Source organism: Montipora capricornis, chromosome 1 (assembly GCF_036669925.1).
Source record: "Montipora capricornis isolate CH-2021 chromosome 1, ASM3666992v2, whole genome shotgun sequence".
Taxonomy (NCBI): Eukaryota; Metazoa; Cnidaria; class Anthozoa; order Scleractinia; family Acroporidae; genus Montipora; species Montipora capricornis.
The window spans coordinates 7,384,969-7,394,968 of record NC_090883.1 but is presented as its reverse complement, the minus strand read 5'-3'; positions in this window follow the sequence as shown (position 1 = coordinate 7,394,968).

Below are 10,000 nucleotides of genomic sequence, written 5' to 3'. Positions count from 1 at the left end.
AGTAGACTACGTCTACTACATCCTCATCCTCTAAAATGGTATTGATGTCATGCACTGTTTCCAAAAGATTAGAGAGACACGACTTGCCGTGGACAAAGCCGTGTTGGTGCAGGCTGAGGTTGTCACGCACGTGAGTGAAGAGATGTCTATAAAGTAATTTCTCGAATACTTTACATAAAATGCAAGTAAGAGAAATAGGTCTATAATTGCATGCATCATTGAGTGAACCTTTTTTAAGTAAAGCAGTAACCATTGCACGCTTCCATGGGTTGGGGATGCAGCAAGTACTTGCAACAGCTTGAAAAAGAACTGTAACGGCCTTGACAAAGTTTTCATTTTCAGCTAGAGTTTTTATTATCACAGGATGTACACTATCGGGTCTAGCCGCTTTATGGATGTTCAACGAGTTCAGCTGTTGTACGACTTCCTCCTTTCCTACAGTGAATTCATTTATTTGTTCTGTTACATTTTCGAGAACACAGTTTTCATTCAGAGCTTCCTCTCTGGTAAAAACGGAAGCAAAAGACTACACTAGTAAATCAGCAGTCTCCTTAGGGCAAGTAGTAGTTTGTCCATTAGCTTTTCGCAAGCAAGATACTGTTTTATTCGACTTCTTTTTGTTCCTTAGATGCGCAAAAAATTTGATTGGATTTTGTTTCACATTTTTGGAAATTTTTTTTCTTTAAATTACGGTTCTACAGATTAATATTTTCTTCAAGTTCAGGGGCAAAAGTGATATTGAAACGAGACAGAGAAATGTTGAAAGTTTGCCACACATTTTTATTTTCCTTTCGTGCACGACGGAGTTTCGAACCCTCCCATGGTACTTTGCATATTGGTATTCCTTCTTTTGCATTTTTTTTGTACTAAAATTGGGACACTATAATGAATTGCATGTAGTATTTTACTTTCGAGTTCGCCACACATAATGTCAACACAGTGGAGTGCCTCTTCAGAATAGAACCAATCTATCTGCCGACCAGTACTAATTAACCTAGGAATATCACATTTAGCCCAGTTAAATTCCTTAGAAGCCAGATATTCCACATTATCATACAATTTCACTTCCAGTACTGCTGTTAAATGATCACTTCCATGCAGTAGGGAACCTAAAGTAAATTGTTTGATAATGACAAAGTCAGAGGTTACATTTTGATCTAGCGTAGATTCCTGGATTTTGTGATCAACTATCCGCCTTCTTGTGATGTCGTCAGTGATATGCCATGTGAGACCACACGAAACAAAACAGTCAATGTACTTCTTTTGATTTCACAATTTCTTATCAGAAGTATCAATGGGTCCATGAACTGTTCTGTTAGACCAACAAACATCTGGAAGATTGAAATCACCCACCAAAGTTACTTGATCAATGTCGCTAATAGGTAGCTTGTGTAGTTCAGACCTCACGGCTATATCGTGTTCTTCAGTGGATGATGGTGATCGATAGAGACAAACAATGTTTACATCGCCATGCCCAACGAGTCACGTAAAGAGAATGATTCCAAGATTTGCGCATTATATCTCATGTGTACATAAATACATGAACAGCTACCGTGCGTCCCTGTCATTTCTAAAGATTCTGTAATTAGGTATTGCAAGCTCAGCGTCAAAATATTCTGTAGAGAAGCGAGTTTCTGTTATGCAAATAATGTCAATATCACTAGAGTTTACAATGCATTTAATTTCACCAAGCTTGTTAAACAGAGAACAAGCATTGGTATAAAAAATTTTTAAGTCGTGATGCGGCGAGGATCATTTATTGTTGTGAGGAGTGTCAATATCCTTGTGAGTAACAGGCCCGCTCGTAGCGTTCCTAGCTGAAGTAATGCATGTACTGGATCTAGTAACGCACGCAACAGACACGTTTTGTCTCTCACACCATTTCTTCATTGCCTCAAATTCCAATTTCCTCTCACTTTGAGTGAGATCCCTACTAAACCAGTAGATTTGATCTTCCAATTTCACATTCCTCTTAGCAAAAAGTTCAATGACAGGATCCTCTCTGTAGAACACTACATGCATTGGCCTGCAATTGGAGCTCTCATGGTTGGCCCTAATGTCGCCTAAACGCATTATTTTCGCAGGTTTCTCTTGAAGACCAACTTGGTTAGATATTCTTTCAAACAAGGTTGTATCAAAAGCTCTGCGATCATCCGCTACTTCTGACTGAGACTCCGGCAACCCCTTAATAATTATATTACATCTTCTTTTATGGCGCTCGCTACTCTCTTGGAGTACTCTATGATGTCCTGTGTCGATAATTTCTGATTCTAGTTTGCGGTTCCTTTCTGACACAGCTTCAGAACTTTTTTGGAGAGCATCTTGCACAAGCTTAGGCATTACTTCTTTCACAAGTTTCTCCATTACACCTGAAAGCTGGTTCAGCCTTGTGGAATGGTCACTTACCGAATTGTTATGATTCAATGTGTCAGGTTCGACATCCTGTTTTACCCAAACAGGTTTAAATGAAGTGGCACATTCGGGGCATAACCAGAATATGACAGCCAACGCTTTCTTCGTTGGAATTTGTTTCCGGAGCGAATGAAGAGCCGACCCGTGTATTTGACCAGCAGCCATGCATTGAATTTGTGCTAGCAACAGTAAAAGAAGCAAAGAAAGATCATAGTGAAGACGACACTGGCAATAACTCTACTGATGAGAGGTAAGTGTGATTTTTAAGACTTACTAAACTTTTCGTTGTTAACAAAAGCATTTAAAAACAGGCATCATTGTACTTGTTCTTGTCAAGTACAAAAAAAGGAAAAAAATATAACAAAGTAATGTACTGGCTACCTGAAACAGCCATAGGGGGCTAGTAAAGACAGGAAGACATTCAAGGAAGGAAGTACACCCTTCGTGATACTAAGGTACCCGACCTTAAAGCTGCGTTCCTCGGATCTACCCTGTTAAGGCTCTCTTTGATGCGCCTTTTTAGTACAGTGTACCCCATTGCCCTAATGTGTCCCCGTAGATAAGGTTCACCTGTGGTTGATCCATGTCTTCCAAATGAAATCACGAATAGTGCCGTCAATTTCTTCATCAGTAATGGTACTCACGCAGGACAAATGCTCTAGATCAAATAAACGGACTTGGCGCATTATTCTACAATGAAATACTATGAAATCCCTAGCAATCTTTACTCAATTGAAACCTATCCCTCTTAAATCTTTGAGTACCTCTGACGGAATGTTTATCGATGGTCTACCTGGGCGTCCATTCTTTAGCAATTGACAGGAGAGATAAGTAACACTGGATGGCCTTGTTATACTGTTTCCAAAATGTTGGAGAAATTTCTCAAGTAATTCAGTAAACATCAGTCTCAGATCATCCAACTGTTTTACGTCAGTTTTATCGGTAACTATAGTCGCCAACTGATCTGGTAATCTTATCATTCTTTCCAAAAGATCTACATGGGTTAAGACCTTGGAAACATGGCGGTCGTCTCTACCAAATGAACTCTGACTTAGAATTTCCTCACTCCTTCTTATCATGTTCTCAAAAAATCCTTTATTTCGGATTCTCCTTCCTCGTCAATGTACTCTTCTGTTCCCGCCATCTTTATCATGAGGTCGTTCTGTCCCAGCATCGTCCTAACAGATTTTACCGCTCGACCCAGACCCCAAGATGTGAATGAATACGTGTGAACATTGAATGGATGTGAGAATTAAATTGAACGAATGGGGATTAAACTGAATGGATGTACGGATTGAATTGGACGAATATAGACAAGGAATTAAGTGGGTGCGAACTAAAATGACTCCATAAAAGAATTAAGACAAAAGGCAATTAAAAATGAAATTGAATACACAAGGATTAAATTGAATGAACACAGAAATTGAATTGAATAAATACAGATTGAATTGAATGGATATAAAAATTGAATTGAATAAAGACAGATTGAATTGAATGGATATAGAAATGAAATTGAATAAATACGAATTAAATTAAACGAATGCAGAGATTGAATTGAATACTGTACATAAATATTAAATTGAATCAAAATAGAAGTATTGAATATTGCTACATTTGGCTTGGCATAATTAAGATAAGAAAACAATACAGTATGTAGTCACTTATATCAAAGTACTATGGTATTCAGGACCAGTACAAACTATAAAATCTATTACAAAACAGCATTGTATGTTAATTAAACCTTTAATAATATTTAATTTGAAGAATTTCTGAAACCAATTTTAAGAACATTTTAAGAACACTTTCAGGATGATTTCTCACTAAGCACCTCTCAAATAAGAACATGATCAGCCTTAAACCTGAAAAAAGCGTTCTTATATGCGGGTGTTTACTGTACAAAATAAATGTAAATAGCTTGAATGACCGGCCATTGTTGGCAATGTTCTCCTACTCACCGTGCTGGTCACACATTGGACCTTCTCTTAACAAGAGATGATGATCAATTAGTTACATCTGTTTCTATTCATGATGCCACTTTCTCCGATCATTTTGTTGTTAATGGTGTTTTGTCTATGGAGAAACCTTCGTTTACAAAAAACAAACTATTTAAGAATTTTTATATCGATCTTTTCATCAGTGACATTTGAGGCCCTTCCCTCATCAGTAATCCACCAAATGAACTTGATGATCTAGTTGCACTTTACGATTCTGAGCTATCTGGAGTCTTTAACAGACATGTTCCCATTAAGAAGTGACCATTACCATTCACCCAGCGGCACCTTGGTACTCAGAAGAATTAAAGTTTGGAAAGAGGGAAAAGGGACGGCTTGAGCAACAGTGGCGTGCTTCCCGTTCTACGCGCGATTGCGAAGCTTACACGAATCAATGTAAAGTTCTTAAGGACCTGCTATCTTCGTCAAGAAGTAACTATTATTCAAATCTAGTTGCTGAAAAAAAGGGCTAACATGAGATCGCTTTTTGCAGTTTTTAGCAAACTACTTCATCGACGTCATGAGGTGCAGTACCCAAGGCATGATTCCTCATCTTCTTTGGCTAATGATTTTGTTCTATTCTTTGGTGACAAAATCAGAAGAATCCATCGTGACCTTGATCAAGTCCCACCTTTGGATACTACTGTAGATAACGGTACTACTGGCTGTCAACTGAACATGTTTTCGACTGTTCCACCGGATGAACTCTTGAGTATCATCGGCTCAACTACTCCCAAGTCCTGAGATTAAGGGGTTTTTTTTACCTAAACAGTGGGGACCCACATTCCTGACCCAAGTTTAGCTCCTCATTATATTTTATATATCTATATATTTTATTAAAGCACCTTTGACAAAGAAGGAAAAACGTCACGCAGGGTCTGGAAGGATATTCTCGGGGTCCAGGATTTGATCAAAATACAGCACAGGATTTGGGAAAACGCAAAATATCTTGAATTGACTGCTTCTCAGGAGGAAGGATTGAGCAGAATTGGGCATGGAATGAGGGATTTCTTGCCTGATTGTTGGGAATTCAGGAAATTTTCACCACCTAGATGAACGTTCTGGCCGCGAAAGTGAATGAACCAGGTCAGTGCTAACTCACATGCTTCTCATCCCATCTTTCAAGGTAGCTACTTTCTTCACTAGATGTACAACTTGGAGTTGAGGACCTCCTGAATGAAATTGGCAAACTATTTCCAGTGTGGGTACCTGAGGGCTCATCCAACGAACTCAACAAGGTAGTTTCCGTGTGGGTACTTGACGGCCACTTGAATATACTCAGCAAGGTGGTCTCAGTGTGGGCACTCTAGGGACTGCTGAAAGTAGTGGTACTTTCAGTGTTGGCACTTCCTGTTCCAAATGAACCAATGAATGGCAAGAAATAGTTATGCCGGACAATACCATGTGGCTAAAATCTAATTCCCAGGTGTTATACACTCTTGTTATTTGCGGGCTTACATTACAAGACACCTTTTCGCTTTTTGACGTGACAATGAAATAACATGGGTACCCCTTAACCCTTAATACACTGTACAGTCTCAAGCTTGTGTCAGTGGGCCCTTAAAGCAGTTTTTTAAGTGGGGGGGCCGACCACTGTTATCTTATGAAACTACTTTTTTGGGAAAAGTCTTTTGCTTAATTTAATATTTTTTCTGCAAAAATTTGCTTACTCCTACCTTAAAACCTAAATCAGGATAGTAACTTAATTGTAAGAAGTGACTCGGCCTATTACCCTTTTGAAAAGGCTAATCATTTAAACTCGGTCTTAAACAAGGACACTGCCTATAACAGGGATAGCTCCTCCCCCTCTTTGTCACCCAAGTGCTGTTTGCACGACTGTATTCAATACGGCAGCCTAAGTAAGCAAGAAGAAGGGAACACACTGATATTGAACAAGAGGCTGTAATGAAGTGTGAGCGCTTCATTTTTCGTGGAAATTTGTCTGTTCTGCTTATAAAAGTAAAACTAACTTCAAGTGCAACTGTTTTTTGTTCCAGATACAATAAATTAAAGATTTTGGTGTTCAGAAATTTGAATTTGGCGCCCGAAACTGTTCCTCCAATGGCGCCATTTCTGTACACATCCTAGGCTCCACGCGCTCGTCTCTTCCTATCCTTGAAACTTCAGTTTCCCAAGTTGAGGTTTTTTATGGTTGTGTCATGCTCAGAGCTTTTGATCCGAACAGGGTCCGAAGAAAGTCCGAACAACAGAAAGGTTTCGATTCATGGCGGACGGCGGTTGCGGAAGGTACGGTTTGTTTCTTCCCCCGTCTTTCCCCCTGAATTGAAATACTTTGCTGCTACGCAATTGCTTTTTTGACGTATTTAACGTCTCCTTTTTTGAAGTGAGTTTTCGTTCCGCCATGTCCAATTTTACTTCAAAGAAAGCCAAGGTAATGGATAGTCGTCCAAGGATTCGACATACAGCTGGAAGTGGAACCTGAAAGTGAAGGGCGTTTGCAGTGCGTCAAGTCTCAACTCTAGCACGTGAAAAGTGTCCTTTGTATCACAAGCCAGACAACGATGGGAAATCTTCTTATGATTAAGAAATTGTTACAGGTTTTTCAAGAGTGTAAGCAAAGTGAGGAATGGGAAGGCAAACCCCTTTGTGTTCTTCATCGAGTGAAGAACTTAAAGGACAAAAGTGCCGCTCATGCGATGTTGACATTCAAACATATATTCTTCCACCGTACATCTTGGCAAGTGGGGAAAACACGACTGGATGTTTTGACATTCACACACCTACATTCTCGGTCAGAAATGTTGTAACACTGACGGAAAATTTTCCCTCCTCCCCTTTCAATGTTGATGTTTATGGGTTCCAGTGCAAGACCCAACTGGGAAACGCAACATTAGAATGGCAAACGCAACATTGAAGGGAGGGAGGAGGAGGGCTGCATTATCAATAGCTTGGATGCAAGTTACCTGCTGTTCAAGAGAGGTGTTCCAACTATTTATGACCGAGGTTGTCTGAGTGTTGAATGATGCATTTCAGATAAGAAATGCGCCATTACTAATGTGTTCTCTAACGGGTGTTTTGTTGGACTTTCGCCATGAAAAGAAGTTCAAGCACGTTTCTTTAGTTACAAAATTGCTATAAAGAGTTGATTTGTTGCTAAGAAGGAATAATATTTCGAAGAATTACGAAAGAAAAGCTGCACTAGCATAATGGCCTTTGAACACTGTATCGATAATGTGACAGGGGCAAGAGCTTTTACTTAAGCCGGGTTAAACGACTTTCCGTTTGTAAAGTTGCTGATTTTTGTGGTATTTCAAGAATTATTTGTAAGAATTTTCAAAGCAAATAGAAGCACTCCCTCGCATTTATGAAGTTCCTTGAAAAGAGGCTGTAAGTTCAAGCTAACTGAAAGACAAAGAACGCACCTGATTCGCTGTCTCAGGGTCCTACAAAAAAGAGACGGGACTTTCACCTGTAAAAGACTAATGGAGGAGGCCGGAATTGAAGAAAGTGATGTTTCAACAAGGACAGTTACACATTACCTAAATTCAGCGGGGTACCTTTATTTGCAGACAAGGAAGAAAGGACTTATGACTGAAGATGATCACAGAAAAAGAGTGGCTTTTGCTAAAATCATGGAAAGAAACTTCAGCGCGGATGTTTGAAAAAAAAGAAATTGCATTCTACTTGGATGAAACATCCATCGCATATAAGAGAAATCCTTTTGATCTAGCTATGGCACCTCAAGGACGAGTATGGAGAAAAAAGGGTCGGAAGGAGGGAACTGGGGGAAAAGTCTTAAGGCTTCTAGTCGCTATATGCTATGACAAGGGAGTGATTTGCTGTGAGCCTTATGAACACATGACAGGTCGCTACTTCACCACATTCATTGATAAACACTTTGATCGATTGTTTGAGTTGGCTGGAAAAGGTGTCAGTTGCCTCTGGATGCAGGATGGAGATCCTTGTCAAAATTCTGCATTAGCAAAACCGGCAATTGAACATGTAAATAGCACCGTGATCAAACTGCCACCATGAAGCGCGCAGACTTAAATGTTATTGAAAAACGTTTTTGCTATTGTTAATAGGCACCCACAACCAAGGGATCGCAAAATAAGACGTGAAACGTTTGAAGAGTTTAAAGCTCGTGTAATAGATACGTTTTTCACCCTGCTGGTAGTAGCTGTAAATTGGTTGATAGACTCTATACCAAAAAGAATGACCAGTGTCATCAGAAAGAGGAGTGGCCATATCAAGTACTAGTTAATACTCATTTTAAAGCTCTATAGTGGACAACTGTAATGCTTTGTGTGTGCGTGTGTAGGTAAACTGTTACACCAGTGGGAAATGTAAAAAATGTTGTTGCCTTTGTCATTTCCCGCGTTAAATAACGTTGCAACTACTAATTTCAACAATGTATCTGTACTTTTTACTCAACAATCAATTGTCTCTTTGTTTTACTTTCTATAATGTATTTAAAGCATAGCTCTTCAAAAGACAGTTGATATTTACCAGTATTTTTTCTTAGATAAAGGACTGGAATCCATTGACGTGTAGAAATTGCTTCTGTAAACAATCAACATCACCATTGTAATCACGGTACACCATGATCGTTTCTGGCAAAGGTACTTTAAATCGCACTTTTCTGCCTGTTTGTGTACTTGAAAATAAGCACTAGAACAAAACTTAACTATAGCGAGATTTTCAAGCAATTATCAGTTTTTTGTCCTCAAAATTTCTATGGTAAACCATGGTCATCCGTTGTCAGTAAATTAACTACAGTCTACTAAAATTATTTAGCAATGAACGGATCACCATGGTGTACCGTTGCAAATAAGCCTAAGGGAAGGTGCTGTTGTGAAAATTTACAGCCAATTGGAGGTGTGTATTACCTGTGTTTCTTATTATTATTCTGTTGTTTTGTTGTCCAGGTTCAATGGTAATTAATGTGGAGGTTGATGTTGCAAGTATTCATCAGTTTTCTTGCATTATTAGGATGGTTTATGGTTTCACTTGTTCGGGTCTAAGAGAGACCCAGTATTTAAATTCCTCCCAGGCAGCTCGCACTGGCCATGTGGAACAGCAGTATATCTTCACTGGTACCATTACTTTTATTTGTGTGTCCACTGCTTCTTGAATACCCCAAAATTTGTCCAACCATCAAAGTAAAATGCAATTATCATTGTGTTACATCATCTCCACTGCCCTCCAGTTGACCCTATAAATGAATAATAATTTATTATTGAATTGGGGCAGTGCTATGGTGTCTTGTCAGGTAGTTTTCCACACTTTGTTTGGACTGGAGCATACATTAGTTTTGTAATGATTGTATTGCATAGTTTGTTCTTCGTTTTTTCTTTGTCAGCTCATTCTTCTTTGGGGTACGAGGATACAGTAAAATGTGTCTATGAAAGAAAGTTATTAGAGGCTCGGAAAGAGGCGCAGCAAGATCCTCAGTTTTTTCTGCATGGCGATGTTAGTAAATTGTTTAAAAAAACACTGATCACAAAATTGTTTATCTTCCACATGGTTCTGTAGGTGTGTTACCAAGATGCCTGACCTTTCCATTCAAATTCTTGTGGTTTGTATAACACCACCAAACATAACAAATTAGGGAATTATGTATAATAAAAAGTTAG